Source organism: Ursus arctos, unplaced genomic scaffold, assembly GCF_023065955.2.
Source record: "Ursus arctos isolate Adak ecotype North America unplaced genomic scaffold, UrsArc2.0 scaffold_3, whole genome shotgun sequence".
NCBI lineage: Eukaryota > Metazoa > Chordata > Mammalia > Carnivora > Ursidae > Ursus > Ursus arctos.
In genome coordinates, this window is record NW_026622985.1 from 44,724,917 (window position 1) to 44,747,581 (window position 22,665).

Genomic DNA, 22,665 nt, shown 5'->3' on the forward strand with positions numbered 1-22,665 from the left:
TTTAAAAATAAGAAATAGAAAAATAATATTTGTCCCAAAGTTTGTCTTGTATCATTCGGTGGGGAAGCTGGGGATAGGGAAGGGAATGAATGTGTGTACTATTTGGAGCCAAGAAAAAAATTACAAATGCTATTCACAGAGAACAGGTACACAGGACAGGAGTCAGAAGAAATGACAACTAATTCAAACTCTGTCCCTGATTGGATGAGAAACCTCGGAAAACTGAATTCAACCATGAGGGGAGTCATCTGGATGGGCCCTAAGATCCCAACCAAATTTGACTCTCAGTGACTGTTAATGAACTGCTTATTTTATAACAGTGCAGAAAACAGACCTTTATTGTCCTGTAATTGCACATATGTTGTAAGGTCAAAACATTTTGATGGATCATATATTTTTTAATGATATTTAATTAGAATAGAGAGAGACATCCAGCCCTAAACTTGACATAGTTCAGCTTATATGCTTTGAATTATTATTTTTTAATAAGATCTAAGGTATGAAATGGAAAATTGAGTAATGCTGGTTCTTAGCAATTTCCAAGTGGCACAGGACAAAGAAGAGAGATTTCTCTCTTCAAAGACAATTTTGTGTAACAGCTTTAACTAATATTTGGTATTTCAAATTGTGTTGGGTTTAGAAGATGCTTTATTTAATTATTTTCTAAATGTCTTCAGGGTATTTAAAGACTGAATGTAGGTTTTTTCCTTTCCCATTACTATTCTTCATTTTTTCCTATAAAGGACTTCATTATTTCAATTGACAATCTTTATTGGTTGACATTCAAGACACTGAATTTTTCAGGAAATCAATTAGACAAAGTAATGATCTCCATCTTTCCTCCTTCTCTCCTTTATTTCAAGTCATAAACCCTAAAGACCACAAAAGTATAGTCCCTACGTTATCAAAGATACCCTAAGTTGGCTCCTGGAAGTGTATCTTTCAACTTACCATCTTCTCAAGCCTTTCTCCCACTTGACGATTAAATGAAAAAATGGAAAAATTTCCAAGCAAGAATAAAGTGGGGCAGGTGAGGCAAAACAAAAATTCAGAGAATAAGTTGAAAAATATTCACCTAGGAAGTCTAAGGTTAATCTGATTTTGTAAGGCAGGCAAATTTTATAGAGAATTTGTCAATTCTCTATTTGGCAGATGACCACTAAAATCAGTGTATTGTATAATATATTATAAAGGGATATTGCAAATAAAAAACACGGGAGACTAAATTCTAATATTAGCGTAATTTCTAAGGATATTAGACCCTGACATGCTGCCATATGAAGAAAACTTGACAGTAATATGGGAGTTCTAGTCTCATGCCCCTGCTGCTCCATCTCACATCTGTGCGGCTAAGTGGTATATTGCATGAACTAAATTTGATGGAAGTGTATTATGGAAGTTCCTTCATTTTTCACCAGCTATTCCTCTTAAACATTCCTTTTGGATCAACTTTCCTTGCCCCTGATCATACATTATGTAAATCTCATAAACGCCAAATCACTTCTATTTCCTGTTCAATCATTATGACTCACTCTCATTTATTCCAAGGTCCAATCCAGTCTAAGTCAGAGCTCCAATCTCTAATTCCATTCAAAGCTTCTTTCTTCTCCACAACCCAAGAGTGACCCATAGCTCAAAGGCTTCTTGTGAGAAAGGATATTTTGACTTTTCTTTCATTTTCCTTCATTCTTCTCCTCCTTCTTTTCCTGCTTCCTCTTTGAGTGAGGAGAGAAAGGGGGAATTGTAAAGGAGGTGCAAAACCTTCCCTTCTATTTTTGTAGAATGGCCTTCATTGGCTTTTCATGACACCATTCATATATGGGTACTCTCTTAGGGCTTATGTGTGAATTTTCTCAGTGGGCTGATAAAGATCTCCACAATGCATAGTACTGTAACGTGGGTGTTGAGCTGTGGAGACTCTTCTTGGCAGGCTTTCCTCTATTGTGGGGCACATTAAAGAAGACTTAAGCTGGCCTACTCTGTCCTGCATCTATTGGCCCATGAATCCTTGCCATATCCAATGGTGGGAGTGCAAGCTACCTCACCCCCTTAGGTCTCTTTGCAGTTGTGGATCTTTCTAGCCATACTTCCACCTACAGAAGGCTGCTAGTAATAAACAGACCTAAGCCTTCATGAATGCCACCACCCTGCAGGGACTCAGTTAAGCACTTTCTTGTGTTCTACATTAAGGGAAGCTGCAAGATGAGACTGTGAGGTTCTATGGCTCTTAAGCATTCAACCATGGTATGAGATGCAGTCTACCTCTTGTAAAAGTACTGCCAGTCTCTGTATGCTTTTCTTAGATCACCTTGCCTTGGTAGGGAAAGAGCCTCTGTGCCCTAGTTCTCTCTTCTGCGCTCACAGCTCAACAACCCGATGAATTTCCTATTTTCATAAAGTCCTCGAGAGCTTATCTAGGCTGAATAAAATGTGAGTGTGAGTGACAAAAGACCTGTGTTAAGTGAAATATGAAGAAGCATATGGTACAGCTTCTTCTATTTTATTACAGCAAACAAATCTGGGTTTCAGCACCAAAAGTTTAAAAAAAAAAAAAGGCAACAAGGAAGACTCACAGGAGAGGCAAGTTCATCTTAGACAAACAGTTCCATTTCAGGATGACACATCAAATATAAACTACCTGGGATATGGTCATGGCCTCACTTACCTCTGGACATGAGGATTGGGTGCTGCATGTCTGCTTGATGGACTCCTCATGGTGGGGAGGGTCTTTCATCTTGGGAATAGGTCTCCCAAACAGAGAGTGTTGGATGATAAACTGTTAGATGTCCAGGTGCATGAGGCCATGGAGAACTCAGGAGGAGCACAAGTCAGCTCTGGGCAGTCAGCTTCTCATGCTCTGGCTAGGCTTAGTTCTGCTGCTCCTCACATCCAGCCAAATCATGGAATTCCTAAGCAGGTGAGGTTTAGGACCTAATTGAGACCTGTGAGGCTGACAGCACTGGTGGGCCATCTTGTGTGAGAAGGGACATCTTCACTGAGATACCAGCTAAGCTGCCCCTTAACAATTATTGTTACACTGTTTTCAGCTATTTCTCCAATAATCAGTCATTCCAAGCTGAAAGCATGAGGCTTTGCAATGATTTTGTACCTTAGTTAGTGTTGTAATCATTGCAGGATTATCTTGATAGAAGTGTTAGGTCCGTCTGGCAGAGAGAGAAGCACATCATTTTTGGGTTGAAGAATGCTACCAGATGTCTCATTGATAAAGGGCTTGTGGACCACTGGAGCAGCTGGTCTCTGATATGGAAGAATCATATTTGATGCCAAGTTTGTGAAAATCTGTAATGAATAAATATTTCCCCATCAAAGCCAAACCAAACAAATATAACAATAAAACTAAAACAAAAACTTGCCCTATCTTTTATTAAGAACTAATAAAGTTGCTTATAACTACTTGACATTCTATTTAAAACATGGGAGCAATTTCTGTCTTTGATGATAAATTTTGGAATATTGGCTGCAAGTATAGGAAGAGAACATTTAACCTTCTGTTACAGAGGTGTTATGATATTGAACAAGCTACCTAACCCTTACCTGAGTTCCCCAGCTGGGCTGCTATATGAATTTCCTATGGGAGCTATAACAAATTATCACAAATTTGGTGGCCTAAAACAACACAAATGTATTATTTTATAGTTCTGGAGGCCAGAAGTCTCATGTCAGTTTCACTGGGCTAAAGTCAAGGTGTTGACAAGACTGGTTTCTTATTGAGGTTGTAAGGGATTTTTCATTTCCTTGCTTTTCCTAGCTTTTAGAGGCCACATGCATTCCTTGGCTCACACCACACCTCATCCTCACACCACTTCCATGTCATATCTGCTTCCTCTCTGATCTCCTATTGCCATCTTATGAGAAGCCATCTTATGAGAACTGCTGTGATTATACAGGTCCACCTGGACTTATCTCAAGATCTCTAGTAAATTACAACTGCAAAGTCTCTTCATTATCAGGTATTATCTACAAGTTCTGAGGATTAGGGTGTGGATATTGTGGGGGCCAGTATTTAGCCTATTACAATTGCTTTAAAAATTAAATTGGTTAATATACATAAAGTACCAATCACGATGTCTGGTACATATTAATAATCAGCTTATGTTCATTTTCTTCTTCCTACCTCCTCATCCTATTAACTAGATTGTATGATTTTGGTTAAGACACTTAACCACTGAAGGGCCTTTGCTGCCTCTTCCGTAAAACTAGATATAATATTCTCTCTAGGGATACGATGAGCAAAACTGACCTAAGCACCTTTGCCATCCTTAAATCCTTAAGGGAGCAGATAATAAAACAATTATATATATGTATATATAATATATATAATATTAATTAGTGCCACAAAACAATTCAGTTAAGGAAGAAGAGATAGAACGATGAGGGGCAGGCAGGATCATGCATGGTCCACTCTCCCCATTTACTTAGCACCTGTCAAATATTACCTCTATATAAAAGATTTGATTGGCTACTTGAGCTAAAAGAGTGTCCCTACCTACTTTACCCATTATTCTCTTTTTCCTGACTTAAATTCTTATGGCACTGATGACTACCTCATAATTTATTTATTTATTTTATTTACTATTGTATTGTGTGTTCCCTCTAATACAATGAAAACTTCAAGACACTGAGGGCTAAGTTGGCCTGGTTCAACATTATGTACCTAGAAAGAGTCTAACAAGTGTAGGAGTTCAATTAATGTTTATCAATGAGTGAAGGGGTTATATAAATCTCATTAAACACTAATACTAAAATTCTATATACTTCTTTTAAGACAGTGGTAGATACACAGTTGTTTCATATTCAACTGGTAAAAGAAAGACAAATAAATAAATTTTTGAGTATGTATAGCATCTACCCAGAGATTGTAGTAAAACTCAGTGGTAAAATTGTGAGACTATTTATCAGAAATTTATACTTTTACAGCATTTATGTGAGAAAATAAATGAACTGAGAGAAACTCTAATCCATAGATAAAATGTGAGAAGATAATCTATATACATAATCTATTTAAAAACCTCATACACATAACTTCTCTAAACTTGAAAAAAGTTGTTGAAAATGTTACTCTCATAATCTTTTTCTGAAGATTAAATAACAATAGAATACACGCAAGAGAGAATTTTACCATAGATAGGGTAGGAAGCATACAGTATTATTAACATGTATGTAGACCTATAATAATTATGAAAATAAGAAAGCATTTCAATTCTAGTTAGCTGAGTAGATTAATCTATAGCATTTTTATGTCTAATCAATATAGACAATTCACTAAAATATAGGTTTATTAAAATGAAAGGAAACGATAGCCCTTAAATAAAAATTATTCTAGCTGGAATTCAATTCCAATTACTCAGGTTATAATTGACAATTTAACTTGGTGACATGTTTACAAACTAGCAACTCTTAATTTATGGTTTTCAAGATATTGGTCATTTAAACTGATGTCCTTATTAATAACATGTTGATTGAAAATAAGAACTTTTGGTATTTACCTGCCAGTTAAATTAGTCACCTTCCATATATAATTTTGTTTACATGTGGACACTGGTCAATAAGGGAAGCCTGGATTTAGAAATATGTTTAAGTAAACAATATTCAACAGAAAAATACTGCCTGTTTTAGATTCTCATTCACGAGCTGGTTGTTCCTGGCTCTCCCTTTTAATTTGGCTGGTCTATGGCAACTTTGACCAATAGACTTTAGAATCAGTGAAACTATTCCACTTTGGGGCTTTGCTTTTAAGAGTATGGGTGGCTTCCACTTTGGTCTTTGGGAGCCCTGAACTTCCACCTAAGTAGTTCAATTACCTTGCTACTGAGATCATAGGGTAAGGCCCTGAGACCACATGAAAAAATAAGAGAAACCCAGCTGAGTTCACCCTTCCAGCAATCCCCATCAAACACAAATGTGTGAGTGAAGCAGCCTCAGACCTTCCAGTTCAGCTCAGTCCGCAACTGAACACCACCTAGTGATCCTCATTGTTTCCTTGTAAAGCAGAAGGACTGCCAAACTGAGCACTGCCTGAATTTCTGACCCTAAAAATCACAAGATATATTAAAGTAGGTGTTTTTTTAAGCCACTAACTTTTGGGGGAGTTTGTTAGGCAGCAGTAAGTTAACCAGAACAACTCCTAAATAAGTAATCTAGAAACTTCAGCATAGCTACTTTTTATATTTGAAAATAGTCTTTGTCAAGCCACATCAACAGAGTCAACTCCAGAAATGGATGGAGTGTCTTTATAACACCTGTGCCATCCTTCTGCAGTGACTATGATGATGAATTGTGGAGATGAGTATCTCATACTTGCACAGTAAATCAAAACTGTGTAATGCTATAATGAGCATGCAAAATCATTCATGTTCTGCTTCACAAGATCTAGGAGAAACTGAGAAGGGCAGATCTGTCAATACATACATATACCAAAATCAGTTGGTCTAAAGCAGATCAACTTGATTTTCATCTTTAGGAAAGAGCTAAGTGGTCAGTCAGCTAGATTCAAGATGCTAGAACCATCTTCAACTATTGTTCAAATAAAATTAATATCAAAGCATTTTCTGTTGTTTATTCCTGAATTCATTTTTTTTATTCAAAATGGTGGTCAGTAGATCTAACTATAGTCATTATCCAATCCTGAAAAGGAAAAAAACAAATGGGGAAAAAAGTACATTCTTATTTGGTTAAAGAGAAAACTGATGGTGAGGCTTATACTGACAGACATAATTTATTCTAAATGAAGTTTCAAATGTAAGAGAAAACATTCTAGGGGTGACTAGGTGGCTCAGTTGGTTGAGTGTCTGTCTGACTCTTGATTTTGGCTCAGGTCATGATCTCAGGTTATGAGATCAAGCCCTGCGTGTTCAACATGGAGTCTGCTTGAGATTCTCTCTCTCCCTTTCCCTCTGCCCCTTCCTCCACCAGTGCTCTCTTAAATCAATCAATCAATCAATCAATCAATAATAAAATCTTAAAAAAATAAAAACAAAAGAAAACATTCTAATCCATCCATATTCTGGAATTTTTGCCTCGGTTAAATGTAGCATGATAGAGTTGAATAGGTAAAATGGGCTCAGGTCCAAACACTTGGAGGCTTTCAGATCATGACAATAGGGATAAAATCCATTGAGAAAATACTTGATGGGCCCTCTTAAAGGTATTAATTCATAAATCACAATAACAGACATATGTACCAATGAAAATAACAAGAAACATTTCTCCTTGGTTAAAATATTTCTACTAAGAGCCCATAACCAATCAGCATATATCATCTGCTTCTATCAACCTAGCAATCTTAATTGATACTCTGCTTTTGCACCTTAAAACCATTCAAACCAAGCCCTATAAAAGCCAGTCATAACTTTGTTGGTTTAAGAAACACCTAAGGCTTGCCTGTGGAGTGTTTTCCTTTACTACAACCAAGCTAAATAAATTTGACATTGTATGACTTCAGGTGCGTCCCTGGCAGCCTTTGGCCAATGGGCTTCAAAACTACCACTAATCAAACATGTGGTCTTGGCCTAGTTACTTAATAATCATGAACCTCACGAACCTCATAATCATGAATCTCAATCAATTTCTTTTTCCTTGTGTAACAGTCATAATACCTGTCTTATAGTATATTGTGAGGTTTAGAGACAATGTAAAAAGTACGTAATGTGATACATAGCAGGTAGTAAGCATCAGTAAGGAGTGGATAATTATTTTATTAGTATATTTACATTTTTTAAAAATGCACTGCACCTAATAGAAATTTGGCAGTGTTCCTGATATAACTCCTGGTTTATTTCTTCTAAACTTCATTTTTAGAGTAGCCCAAGTCTGGGAATATAAATCTGAATGAACTGTCAGACAGGGATGTCTCAAATAGAGATGACTAATGCTAATTTGGAGGACTGAATAGAATGTTCATAGTCTATTGGCTTTTGAAACTATAACTAAAACTGGATTCAATGACCTTTCAAAATTTTCTGTCCTTATTAAATCATGCATCTAGAAAAGAAAAAGTCAATGTCCTGTATTCTTGATGTGATCAGAATTTGATGAAGAATATAGGAGAGGAAAAAGAGGAGAGCATCATAAGAATTTTTGAAACAAATAAGCAACATATTTTAATAAAATGACAGTAGAGTAATAATAAAATGCAGAGTATTTCCAATTTCCTGTTATAGTGTATGCAGTTTCAAAATATAATTAATTAGGGAGGAGGCGAATGCCAAGGTTAGTGTCCCTCAGAGGGAGACTCCAAGACTGAAATTTGCATGAACGTGGTTTATTTGGTAGAGCTCTTCAGAACACCTGAGAGTTAAGGAAGCAGGCATGACTGAGCAGAGGGAGAAGGTGAACTATGATAGGATCTACACAGAAGACTTGGTTGATCCCTTGGGAGCTCTGGAGTTGGTGTTCCCCTTCAGAGATTTCCCAAATTGAGGCAGATGGGTTTACCTCTGAGCCCTTTCTCACCTTGACCAACTGTCAGTGGAGAGATAGCTCCCTTCGTCAGAAAGCAATTCTTGGGGAGGGTCTTAGCTGTGAGCCAGACAACACTCTGAGGCACAGGAAAAACTGGTATGTTGATCCTAACAGGGGATCAGTGTAGCTCAGCATCCATTACGGTCAATTTACAATTTTATCTAATTCTGTTAGGACATATTATCTGCTTACCTTCTCCTTGGCCTTTGAGAAAACAAAGTAAACTAATTAAAGATGTATTTAGGAAAGAAATTTTAATGAGTCTGTATTATTAAATCCAACATTAAGACTTTCTGAAAATGATCACCTCCCTACCTTTGTGCATGTAGACGATCGTGCTGCATTTTGACAACTATTTTCACCTCACTTCTCTTGTGTGTATATACTCTTTGAAATATTGACCCTTTTGTGTGCTGGAGATGAATGTGTTCAGTACTGGGTTGCTCATGCCTTTGTTATTTCACCATATTTGGGGGGAGTTCTTACCTATTATTTTGTTAATGGCATAACAACTTCGTTCTAGTTTTGCTCTTTTTCTTACTCAAAATTGATGGGAAGCTGCATGAGACAAATGGTGCACCAAGTGCAGCACGGCTATTAAATTATTTCCATTGAATATTCGACTGCTATGGTATAGAAGAAGGAAAAGCTTTAGAGGTGTTTATATGAGACATATATCACATACCAATTTATGAGTTGAACTTTCCCCAAGTGCATTTATTTTATATATGAGACTGTTACTACATAATTAATTTATTTAAATGGTCATAGAACATAATGTAAGTCAACCATTTATGATATTTTTATCTGTTTTTGTTTTTCCTTTGTTCAATTTTTGAATGTCACCTAAACATTGATGTATGTTAGTCTACTTCCTGCTGCAATTCCCAGATCCATAAAGGCTATGTACTTCATCAAGCAACATGGGAATGTGAATTATCTTCTGATGTGGATCACATGACTAGGCACCAAATTCTTTAAGAAGAAATGTTAGTTGATAATGTACTCCATCATATTTATATATTTTTCTTCTTTCAGACGTCAGTTTCTGTGATATCATCTTGAAGTCTTATAGCCATTTATGAGGAATGCTAAATAAGTAAGGATAAAATGCTTCCCTGCAAATATTTGAAGTATATATTTTAAAAGAAAACATTTTCCTTAGCAAGCCACTAGAATAGGATGTTATTGGAGACACAGAGAGTAAAATATGAGGCTAACATTTGGCTAGAAATGATGGCTTGTTCTGCTTGAGATGAGTGATATGCACTTAGTAGTTAACCTATGCTTCATTCTACACTGGGCATAGCCATTATTTATGTTCTGCCCATTGGAGTCTTTAAATTGATTGTGGGAGGTTAAAAGACCATTTTAACTTATCTGTAGGAATAGACTTTGGGTTAGTGTTAGTCATTTTCCATTCTCTATTGAGACTTTAAAATCTTTGTGGGTACCTTATTTTATTATCTCATTGATCAGGTAATCACTAGAAACTGCGGAACACCTTAGTCACCTTTAGTAAACGTCTGAATGGTGTAATAATCCTAGAAATGAGAAAAAAAATGTGCTCATCAGTCATTTGTGTTGTTTGGGATACATAAAACTCTCATTTTAAAATGAATTATCCTTGCTTATCCTTTTTGAGATAAACAGAGCTAAACACATTTTCTTTTCTGTCACACTCTGTTTTTGAGTGTGCTATTTTGATTTGCCAGCAGCAAGTTGAAGAAAACAGAAATGAGGGGTGCCTGCATGGCTCAGTCATTAAGCATCTGCCTTCAGCTCAGGTCATAATCCCAGCATTCTGGGATCAAGCCCCACATTGGGGCTCAGCTGGAAGCCTGCTTCTCCCTCTCCCACTCCTTCTGCTTGTGTTCCCTCTCTCATTGTGTCTCTCTCTGTCAAATAAATAAATAAAATCTTAAAAAAAAAAACAAAACAGAAATGAATTGAAACATTTTTAGGACTTCTCTCACCTGATATGTTTGATGAATGAATGAAGTAACGTGATTGTTAAAATTTTCAAGTTAATTAGAAGCTATGTATATTTTTACCATCTTTAATGTGTATGTATAATGTTATAGGTCTACAAGAAATTTGGTGGCTATTTTTAAAACTAAGAATTAGTGTTTTAGACTTTAGCATGATAGGATACCCTTTTAGAGTTTAAAATAATATGATCCTCTATTTCACCAGAGCCCTAAGAAAACCTCAAAAGGCACCCACTCATAGACTCCATTTTATAAATAAGCCCTCAGCTCAGACAAGTTAAACATCTTGCTTGAGTCCACAGTACATGATAGAGCTGGAGCTGGAGCTTTGATTCCCAATCCAATTTCTTTATTCTAAATCATGGTAGCTCTGTTTATTGAAATGCACAAATAAGGCCCATTGGCCTAGCTGAAAAACCATTTGCCTATGAAAAATTAATTAAAAATTTCAGTTGACTTAGCAGGGCTTGACAAGATTACTAACAGTTAAAGAATGACAAATGAGAAGTAGTACTTAATAATTACATTTCAACATATGAGGCAACGTTTGCCCAAGAACTACATTTCTGAACACCCTTAGACAAGATTATATCCTAGTTTTTTCTAAGTTAGTCCATTTGACGCATAACAAGTGAATATGAAGTAGACCATAAGCAAAGTTCTATAGTCCTGGAGACTTTGTAGTTCTGTCCTCAATATGTAAAATAACACCTGACACATAGTAGCCCCATTACAAATATAGTGATTGGATGAAGAATTAATAGCATTAAAATGCCTCACCCATAATTTATAAAAAGTAGTTTCTTGGCAAATATGACTAGATTCTTTGAGTAGGAGGATAAAAAAAGACTTTACTTAAAAATTACTCATTGAGGGCTGACCTTGACCACAGAATAAAATATCCTTTATATTCAGAAAATTTAAGTCTTTCAATAATTAAAAAAAATAATATTATAGAACTAAGTTAATGGATGATGCAAATGGGAATCTGCCAATCATTAACTTATTTAATGTGACGTTTTCTTTAACTCTTACTCAGACATATTGAAACAAAACAAAACACAAAACTAATGCCTTTGATTTTACCTGGTAGTTTACAGTTAGATCAAAAGGACCAACAGGAATACCTTTCCTTGGGGAAAACAAACGTTGCAATTTATTCAAACTTACAAAATACATTATTGATATTATCTTATTTGTAAATATTGATATTATCTTATTTCTATGGCTGAAAATTCAGACCTTTAGAATGTCTATAATTTATGGACTAGTAATTCTTTAAAATAATCCTGCCTTTGTTTCTGAAATAAAACGGTTCTCAACCTCATTTTGACAGAAAGTCGTTTGATAATCTGTGTGACATGTTTACTATTATTCTGAATCATATATGAAAAGCAAACTGTATGCCTCATCAGATAACACACACAAAAAAATTATAAAGTGTTGAATCTGAAATGTACCTCAGATAATTTGGTAAAGCCACTTTTACACATGAAACAGAATGAGATCTAGAAAGATGATATGACTTGCCCAGGGTAACAAAATTAGATGCTAACAGAGCAGGGATTAAAATTCAGGACTTCACCCCATTTTGCAGTAGAAAACTCAATCACTATAGAACCACAGCCCTTAAAAAATTACAGAATACTTTTTCTCTATATTTAACCCATTTCTGACACTTTGCAGGCAGCACTGTCCTGCTAAGTACTGACTAATCATAATCAAGAAAGCAGGAAACCCTGTTTTCTCTTTTAATAAAAGAATACTCCATACTCTACAGTCATCTGTGGCTCCTCTTTCTTTCAAGTGCCACATTCACCCGGTCACTGGTTCCCTTGGGGCTACATATATATATGTTTATGTGGAATCCATCCTCGGTACCCCCTCTTTCTACCACCTTGATCCAAACTGTGATCATTGTTCATTTGTTTATTGCCAAAGCCGGGCTCTAGCTCTTCCCTCTGCTTCTCATCCTACCTCCCTATGTCCATTCTCCGAAAGAAGACACGTCAATACAGACCTCTGTGATGGTGACAACCTTCCACTGATTCCATATCTCTCTGAATCTAAACTCAAATCCCAACCATAACCTCTGAGTCCCCATTCCCCAGCTTTTATCTAACTTTGTCTCTTAGCCTCACTCACCCCACTCTGGCCTCACTGGTGTCCTTCCCAGATACCAGCTTCCTCACGCTGCAGGGTCTGTGCACTTGTTCCTTTTCTCTGGAAAGCTCTTCCCACAAACATATGTGCATGCCTTGCTCCCTCACCTCTTTCAAGTCTTTTCTCAAATGTTATTTCTCAGTGAGGTTACTCCTGACCACCCTGTTTAAGGTTGTAACTTTCTGGCCCTTCCTACTCCTTCCTTGCTTCATCTTTTCACAGGGCTATGACCTTTTATGTGCTAAATGATTTACTTTTTAATTTTGATTTTTAGTGTTTCTTTCTCCAACAGCTCAACTAAAATATAAGCTCTGTGGATGTGAAATATTGTTTAGTTTGTGTAATGATGTATCCTTAGTACCTAGAAAAATGATTACTTGCTAGAGGCTCAGGGAAAATTTGTTGGGTGAACAAATGAGTCCTCCTAGAAAATTGCAGCAGAAAATCTGCACTTGGGGGAGGGCAGATGTATCTCACAGTCCCAACTCCTGGTCCCAGATTCTTCTTTCTTATGCGGATCTTACTATATATGGCTGCCAAAACATTGCTAGCTCCAGGTTATGGTTAAGGTTCTCCCCCTTACCACTCTGGCTCAGGTATGTCTACAGAGCTTGCCTGTAAGGCCCATCACAAAATAAAATGAGGTTGTCAGGACATCATTCAAGGTCCAGGGTTAACAGGAGATACAGAAAAAAATATAATAATTAGCTTCCTAGGTTGTCTCTTGAATTGGCTCAGTGGTTCCTGCCTCTACATTGGCTGCCATTCCCCTAATTCTTCCTTGCTAATGGGATCCCTCTGATGGCAATTTTCTCAGATTAAGCCAGAGGTGTATCTATTTCAATCAAGGTACTGCTATTCTCCTTGACAGTGACTAATTCCGTAACACGAATATGAATCTGGCTGATGGAAGGCTAGAGGCAAGTGGGTTGAGGTGACCTCTGGGAAGATTCCAGGGCTCTTCAAAAGGTGTACAAGGAGGTTACATGCTCTTCCCCACACACTACTCCCTGCTTTGGGACACTGGGTGTTATACTTTGAAGATGTGATTCTTGGGAGTACAGGAGCGTATTACATTCACAAAAGGACAAAACCCCAAGGATGTAAGCCAATGTGTGGGGCTGGCAGACGGGAGTAACAGCCATGACAGTGAGAAACTATCTTTGATTACACTATTGATCCTCTGAATCAACCCACCCTGGGACTGGCTGATCTCCAGGCTCCTCATAAGATGAAATAATACATCATTAACTGTTTGAGACATCGTGTTGGATTTTTCTTTTAGGTGAAGCCAAAGTCATTCTCATTGACAGGAGGCCTCTAGCCACAGCCCCTCCCATTTTGCTGATGTTTCTTAATAGCAGAGCAGAAATATCTTTCCTTTAGGAATTTTAATATTCCCTGAATATTCAAGCCAAAGAGAGACCCGTGTGTGTGTGTGTGTGTGTGTGTGTGTGTGTGTGTGTGTGTTTTGGGAAGGAGATTCTCTTCTAAATTCAATGGTTCCATTCCCCCAAATTTGTTCTATGGCCTCAACAGAAGAGCTGGGACATAAAAAATTCACTTTCTAAACTAGAAGAACCACCCAGGTTTTTGTTTTTTTGTTTTTTGTTTATTTGTTTGTTTGTTTTTTCTCCACTGTTTAACAAGTTATAGCCTGCATATTGCTCAAGGAAATTTCAGATTCTTGTGGGCTGGAAGTAAGCATTCTAGCCAGTGAGTTGATTTGGGTCTATTCTGAACTAATAGTTGTTTATCTCTCAAGTCCTGAGTCTGCAATAAGGGAAGCAGGTTATTCTGTGAGATAGACCATTTAAATAATGCATTCATGAATGTTATCTAAAATTAAATGGGTGAATGGGAGAACATATTTACAAATCAAATATCTGATAAGGGGTTAATATTCAAAATATATAAAGAACTCATAGAACTCAATAGCAACACACACACACACACACACAATTTGATTAAAAACTAGACAGAGGAACTAAATAGGAATTTTTTTCAAAGACATAAAAATATCCTATAGGTACATGAAAAGGTACTCAACATCACTAATTACAAGGGAAATGCAAATCAAAACCACAAGGAGATATTACCTCACACCTGTTAGGATGACTATCATCAAATAGACTAGAAATAAGGGGCACCTGGCAGGCTCAGTCAGAAGAGCATGCGACTCTTGATCTCAGGGTCATGAGTTCAAGCCTGATGTTGGGTACAGAGATTATTTAAATAAAACTTAAAAAAATATATATAATTAGTAAGTGTTGGGGAAGATGTGGAGAAAAAGGAACATTGTGCACTGGCATGGGGATGTAAATTAGTGTAGCAGCTACTGAAAACACTATAGAGGTTCCTCAAAAAATTAAAAAACAAAACTTCCATATGATCCAGTGATCTCGCATCTGGGTATATATCCAAAGCAAATGAAAATGGGCTCTTGAAGAGACTTATGCACCCCTATGTTCCTTGCAGCATTATTCACAATAGCCAGGATATGGAAACAATCTGAGTGTCTGTCAACACATGAATGAAAGGTAGATGGATGGATATAGCAGATGTGATATATATACAAGAGAATATCATGCAGTCATGAGAAAGAAAGATATCCTGTCATTTGTGACAATATGGATGGACCTTGAGGGCATTACGCTAACTGAAATAAGTCAGACAGAAAAAAACAAACACTGCATGATATCACTTACATGTGGAATCTAAAAAAAGCCGAACTCATAGAAATAGAGACTAGAATAGTGCTTACCAGGGGCTGGGGGTTGGGGAAAAGGGGACATGTTGGTCAAAGAGTACAAACTTCCAGATATGAAATGAGTATGTTCTGGGGACCGAGAATACAATATAGTGATTATAGTTAGTAATACTGCATTATATACCTGAACTATAAAGTAAGTAGAAGAGAGTAATTCTTAAATGTTCTCTTCATGTAAAAGAAATGGTAATTAGGTGATATGAAGGAGATGTTAGGTATGCTATGGTTGTAATCATTTTACAATATATCAGTGTATCAAATCAACATGTTGTACACCTTAAAGGTACATGTGTTACTGTGTCAGTTATATCTCAATAAAACTTTTAAAAAAATTAAATGAGCAGTCTTTCATTTTTTTCTGATTAAACAGCCTCTAGAGGGAAAACCAGTTGAAAAATTTGAGAGGCCAAATTTGGGGCTGTAGTGCCCATGCTAGCCAAGACTTGGCACACTTACGGGAGGTGTCGCAGGTATGTGAAGTATTTTACAAAGCCTCTCCCCATTTCTACATATCTATATGTACTATATCTGTGACCAATGTGGAGAAAAGTACCTTAAGGCTTAGGTGGAAAATGTAAATGACAGAGTACAAATCAGGGTATTGTAGTAAAAATCTCCTCCCCATAATATTACATAAGGAAACTGCCTTTGGCATAAGCATGTTCATTTATAGTTGGGTCCTTTTTTAATTTTTTTTTTTTTTTAGTTTTTATTTATCTTTAAAAATTCTTTATATAAATTCAATTTTGTTAACATATAGTGTATTATTAGCTTCAGGGGTAGAATTTAGTGATTCGCTGTTTGCATACAATACCCAGTGCTCATCATCACATCACGTGCCCTCCTTAATGCCCAACACTCAGTTACCCCATCCCCCCCATTCACCTCCCCTCCAGCAACCCTCAGTTTGTTTCCTAGAGTTCAGGGTCTCTTAAGGTTTGCCTCCCTCTCTGTTTTCTTTTTTTAAGTTGTCAATACGCCTAGGAAAGGCACTGGGCAACTTAACTGTTATTTTAATGAATTTATCAAGTCCTTTCTTCTCTATCAGGAAGGAAGGAAGTATTCAAATCTGGAGGGAGGTTTGGTGGGGGCTACGGGGTGGATGGGATGATGACCTTAAGGAAAGTGGGCAGGCTGGAAGAGAGGTAGCTCTCAGTAGGTCCATTTTAGATGTCAATACCAAGGCTGATGCTAGCCTGCCAGATACTGAACGGTGAAGCCTAGATATGCACCTATTTCTAGGAGACTCCAAAACCCATAAGAGTCTTTATTAGACCAAAGTCAAGTTGACACGAAGGTTAATTATGTTCACTGTTATCAAGCTGCCTTCCTTTCCTTTGTTCTTCCTCTCTTTTGTCATAAACAAATCATACCATCAGATAATTTTGAAAATAAAAGGCAGTATAGCATGGGAGTTTTAGTGCTAAGTAATCTTGGCCAAGTTGTCTGTATTCCTCAGTTCCCTCATCTGAAAAAAAAAATGAGATAAAAATACTCACATCCTAGGGTTGTTGTGAGAATCAAATGAGTGCTTAGAATACTGCCTGGCATACAGAGAGCATTCAGTAAACATTTTGCTTTTACTGGAGATATTTGTTTCATTTAAATTCTGTACCATATTTTGGCAACTGATCAGAATGTCTTCATCTTCAAATAACTTTAAAAAATTGGGGGGTTAGTTTTGTATTTTTGTATCATCTAATGCAAAAGAAGCAAAACTGTTTAAATCAGAAAGTTAAAGTGCCCACCTCCTTCCTTGAATACCATTTCTTGGATGATACTAATATGTCTTCCTGAATTGTTACCTTGCTCTTCACAATTTCTGGCTACCCACAGTGACCATGAGATGAAACTGAAACACTGCTTATCTTACAACAAACTAGCTCTCATAACAGATTTAAGTGTGCGAAAGGTACACTTAGAGCACACAGTGAAACGCTTGGGTGCACAACTCTCCATCTGCAAACTCCCATGTTGAGGTGAAAAGAAAGGTATGTTTCATGCCGGCTGATGCTGATCGGATCGTGTTGATCACAAACAAGAATGAAATATCCCCAAGATGGCCCAGGCTATATCCTGAAAAAATGTGAACCAACAACAAAAATTCTCAACTGCAAAGCCTGGGTCCTCAGTCTCCCCTCCCGTTTTTTTCATTTCTCCACCCCCAGACCCCTGTTAATCCAGGTGCATTCCTTTTAACATCAACTCCGAGGGCAGAGGCAGTTAGTGAGAAGGGGAGGGAGACTGGAGTTGCTGGAATGGAGGAGGTGGGAAAGGAGGAGGCTGCCGGGGTTGCCTTGGCAATACAAAGGAGAATGTCAAGAGGGAGGGATTTATATGCTGATGCTAATCACATTCGCTAATTGCATCTATTGTGCTGACCTGCCTGCTTCCCCAGTTCATCATTCTGAGTCATTAAGCCTTTCCCTGAGCCTCCTTAAGCATTGGGTCCCCTCCCCGTCTAATTTTATCCCCTCTTCCAGTCCCCAGGCTCAGTTACCAGAGTGCTACCTTTGGCAAGACACTGGGGAAGGCTCTGTTGTAACTGATTATGCAAGGTTTTAGAAATCCTGTAGGAAAATATTTTCCTGCTGGAGTTTGCTGGAATATTGCTTTACTGCTCAACCACAGCATGGATTTACAACTAAAAAAAGCAGCTGAAAAACCAGAGAAAATAAATCTGAAAGAAACTTCCCACAGTGAAATGAAGGCTGCAAATGATTCACCAGAAAAAAAATAAAAAATACTGAGCAGTTCCCTGTGGAATCCAGTGTACCTTCAGTTGGAAAGGTGCCGGATTTAGGGCTTTGAGATTTATTCCCTTACTCCCCCTGGTGGGAGTTTGATTTAATTACAAGAATCAGAATGTGCACATCTCAATACATAGACACCTGTGAATAATACTTCCTTATAACCCCCTCATCACTGCCATGAAGTATTAGCTCCCATCACTTCACATATGTAGTAAAAGTCTGTAACAAAGACATTACAAAGCATAGAGTTTCAATCGCGATGTGGACATATTCATAAATCATGCAATATATTTAAATATTTTAACATAAGTATTATATAGGAAGTCTGTGCTACAGCAAGTTGCTCCCTCTAATGCTTTTTGTTTCTAGTCACATTAATCTTTCCCAATGATCTCTTTTTACAAGCATGGCCTAAGAACTGGCAAGTCTTCCTTCAGTCTATTTTTGCTTCTCTTAATTTTATTCCTCTTGATTTAAACCTTTGCTCTCTCAGGTTGTTCTGTCTCTACTAATTTTCTAAGAGTAAAATTTCTATTTTGTTCCGACCTTTGCATTTTAACAACAGACCTCTCCTGAATTCTCACCTGGTGTTTCTGTATTTGTCAAGCACTGACGCAGTTCGCTGCTCAGAGCTCAAATTGGCTCCTGGAAGGCAGTAAGAGGCAGGTCAGGCCGTCTCTAGGCTGCTCAGTGTCTATCATCCTGTTTTGCATTTGGTCATAAAGGATGGCAGATTTATCTGAGTGGAAATTTTTTTTGTGGAAAAGTTTAGTCACTACACATTGAAAAAACATTCCCTGCAAAAGAGCAGGCGCCATACTATTCCTTGTCTTTGGTCTCACGTCAGTGTTTTTCCCTTTTATAAGCATATGGCATTCCTTGCAATCATCAGTGATGGTATGGGAAAAGGGAGAAGGAAGGAGGCTTTTGGCTGGGCTCCCTGAATATTATGATGGATTTGCTATAAATATATCTGAAATCTAGGCCCTTTAAGGGCTCTGTGATGCTGAAACCATGTTCATTACTTTGCCTTTGTAGAGTGTCACAATGCATAATGATATGGGTGGTTCATCATGCTACATTGTAAAGGGAAGCAAAATTTGTCACCTCAAAATATGCCCGTTTGGCATAAGGATTATTTTAGGCTGATTACTTTTTTTTTTTAATTTATTTTGAGAGAGAGAGAGAAAGAGCATGGGGAGGGAGAGAGAGAGAGAGCATGCCCACTCCTGAACAGAGGGAGGGGTAGAGAGAGAGAGGTCTCAAGCCAACTCCCCGCTGAGAATGAAGCCACAGGGGTCTTGATCCCACCACTCATGAAATCATAAGTTAGCCGAAACCAAGCATCTGAGGCTCAACTGAAAAAGCCACCCAGGTGCCCATTAGGCTGATCATTTTTAAGAAACAACAGACATCAAAGAACCTCTGAAAACTGAGAAGTTACACTTTTGTAAGAGACATTTACATTCACAAGAAACAAATCTCCATTCCTAAAGATGTCTGCCTCTCTGTACCAGGAAGAGAAGGTTGCCTCTAAATCTCTAGAAACTCTTATCAATGGTGAAGGCTTACATCTGCATAAAAACTTTACCCTTGTTTACTGTGCTTTCCCTACTAACTTCCCATAACTGGCCTCCTTCCCACCCCCAACATCTTTGTCTTTAGCTGGAGGTGTTATTTAAGGTGGTGGCTTGGACCATTTCCGGGGAGTTACTCAGTTTTCCTGGGTATCTCCCATGTACACACGAGGTATGCATGTTAGTAGATTTCTGCTCATTTTTCTCCTGTTAATCTGCCTTTTATTGCAAGGGGGTCTCGGTCAAGAACCTAGACAGGTGGGGAAAAATTATTTTTGCTTGCTTGCAATTGCAAAGCATTTTCCATTAAACCTCAAAACAGGTCCCAAATCTACCTGGCGTCTGTGTTTGTTTGTTTTATTGCTGTAACAAAATTTGAAGAGGAGTGTGAGTGTTGCAGAAAAATAAGAAACAGACTGGCAAGAGACCAAGTGACACTCGGAGACGTAGGAGAACTTGGATTTATTTTACACTGGTGGACCCACATGAGCTCCTGCTCCAAATTCTGGGCCCTGGGCAATGGGGTTACATGGCTTTTAAAGGGGACGCTCAGGGGGTCAGGTTCCAAGGGCTATGCTGGTTGCTGGTAGATGGGTTTAAATTGGGGGAGTGGGACTGCTTTAGGCTGGAACAATATTGCAGGATGTTTGTTTACAGAAGCAGGACCGGCTGGTTATCTCTTGTTGGGGGTGGGGGGAAGGCTGGTTATCTTTTGCTCTTTCTATCTACTGGGGCCTGCTGGCCTGGGCCTGCTCTGGGTGAGCCTGGCCTGGGTGATTTTCCTCTTCATAAGAATCTACAATTATATTCCAAGTCTGCGAAATGCATGAGACATGTTCTCCTGGTATCTATGTGTTTCAAGAGAGAATGAGGACCTTTTTTTTTCTTTTCTGGATATAACTCAATGGAGTGGGTGCACACAGAATGTTCTCAAATGCTTAACCTTCCAGAGCCGCAGGAGCACAGAGGATGGCAGAGACTGGCAGTGGTGCCAAAAGGTAACAAATGGAAGTCTACCTTGCTGAGAGCTTGGGACAGTGTCAGGATACCTTCCCACAGCAACTCTGACAGGAGACATTACTAGAGCCGTGGGTCAAAGTAGAGGAGAGAAAAATAGCAGACTTCTTGGAGGCTAGCAGGAGTGGCTCATAAGCAGACATGCAAATCCCTTAAGATTACCCCAAAATAACAGAGGATGACTTTTTTTAGGGAATGAAATCCCTGTATTAGTAATTTAGGGTAAATGTTAATTGATTTCTGTTAATGTTTAATTAATTTGTATTCTAAGGGAACAGGAAAGGCAGAAAAGCCAGTTCTTATTTTCATTTGCCACTCGTTGACAAATATCTGTTAAGGAATATTTATTTAGTTGCAATTCTGCTCTAGGAGGTTTGTAAGAAGTTTTTGATGTTGCAGTAAATGAGACCGACTTGATTCTTACAGGTGGTAAACAAATAATAATAAAATGGGGTGGTTACAATTGGGATAAAGGATACAAATGAGAAGTACATGAAAGCATTTTTTTTTTTTTTTTTTTTTTTTTGGAAAATATGTAAAGTTCATGTGGTGGGATATGAGGCAGGCAGGGAAATCTTCACTGTGAAACAACATTCAGTTGAGATTTGGGGACAGAGTAAGAATTAGCTAGCTAGAAGGAATATGAGTTGAAAAATCATTTTGGACAGAAGAAACAGCATCTATGACAATAAAGAGTGAGGAATTATGTAGCTGATTCAGAGAGAGTTAGAAAAGTTGGTGCTGACTGTAGTGATCAATGGAGGGTAGGTCCGGGTAACAGAGGACATGTTAAGAAATTGAGGCTTTTTGTATAATGGTGATGTCTTCATGCTAAATGTGTCTCTACACGTATTCAAGACTTTATTCCCTCAAATATTTATTTGAGAAGTGCCAGGCTAGGTACCATGGCTACCTGACAAAAAAGACAGATAAGATTTCTGCCTTCATAGAGTTTACCTTTTAGGAGGGAACTTACAGCGAGTGAAGAACTACATAAAACTACAAAATAAAGTGGTGCATTAAGAAGAAAATAAATTAGTGATGTGATATGAAGAAACTGAGTAGAGGGGGCTACTGCAGATAAGATGGTCAGGAAATGTCTCTGAGGAGATATTTGAGCTGAGACATGAAATTGAAAAGGAGCCAACTATTCAAAGCACCAGGAGAAAAGCAGACACTTTGATCCTGAGATGGGTAAGAGCCAGTCCTCTTCAATGACATTGGGAAGACTTATATGGCCCAAGAATAGTGAGTGACATGGGGTGTTATAAAGAAGTAGGAATTGGAAAAGATTATGATTTTTATTCCAACTGCAATGGGAAGTCACTGAAAGATTCTGGTGGAGAAATGATGTTTTTATTGTTGTTGTCGTCTGATATTTCTCCAGTACTGATAAGAGTATAGATTAACAAGGGGGAAGGATAGAAGCAGAGAGACCAATTTAAAGGCTATTGTGTTGTTGAGGAATGTGAAATTGAGCAAAGATTAAGAAAGTGTAGTGAAGATGGGGAGAAGTCAATGTGTTCTAGTTATATTTTGGAGATTAGAAATGACATAACTTGTTGATGAACTGGATTATGAGGAAGAATAGAAAGAAGATGAATAAGGTAGATTGCTAGACTGATAATGGTGATTTCCTAATATAGGAACATTTGAGGGACAAATACTAAAAGCTCTGATCTAGATATGTTAATGCATGATAGATTTTAGATATTTGATAAAAGATGTCATAGGAGTAGCTGGGTATGAATCTAGAATCCAAGACAAAGATAAGAGCCAAGAGCAAAGAATAGATTTATAAACTAGAGGCCCACAGCTGGCCCACAGATAGGTTTTCTTGACCTATACAGCATTGTATTTTGTTTTTAAATAGTCATCACCATTTAAAAATCAAGAGAATTTACACAAAATGA

The 22,665-nt window shown here is 37.7% G+C and overlaps 1 protein-coding gene across 10 annotated transcripts in view; it reads right to left on the reverse strand.

Moving 5' to 3' along the window:
* DGKB (diacylglycerol kinase beta) overlaps positions 1–22,665 on the reverse strand; it is an 863,998-nt gene that overhangs the window by 733,661 nt on the left and 107,672 nt on the right. For all 10 annotated transcript variants that reach the window (XM_057304222.1, XM_057304226.1, XM_057304221.1 and 7 more), the window contains one exon: positions 2,666–3,300. The gene's annotated coding sequence lies outside the window, so the exon portion shown is untranslated. The remainder of the gene's footprint in view (positions 1–2,665; positions 3,301–22,665) is intronic.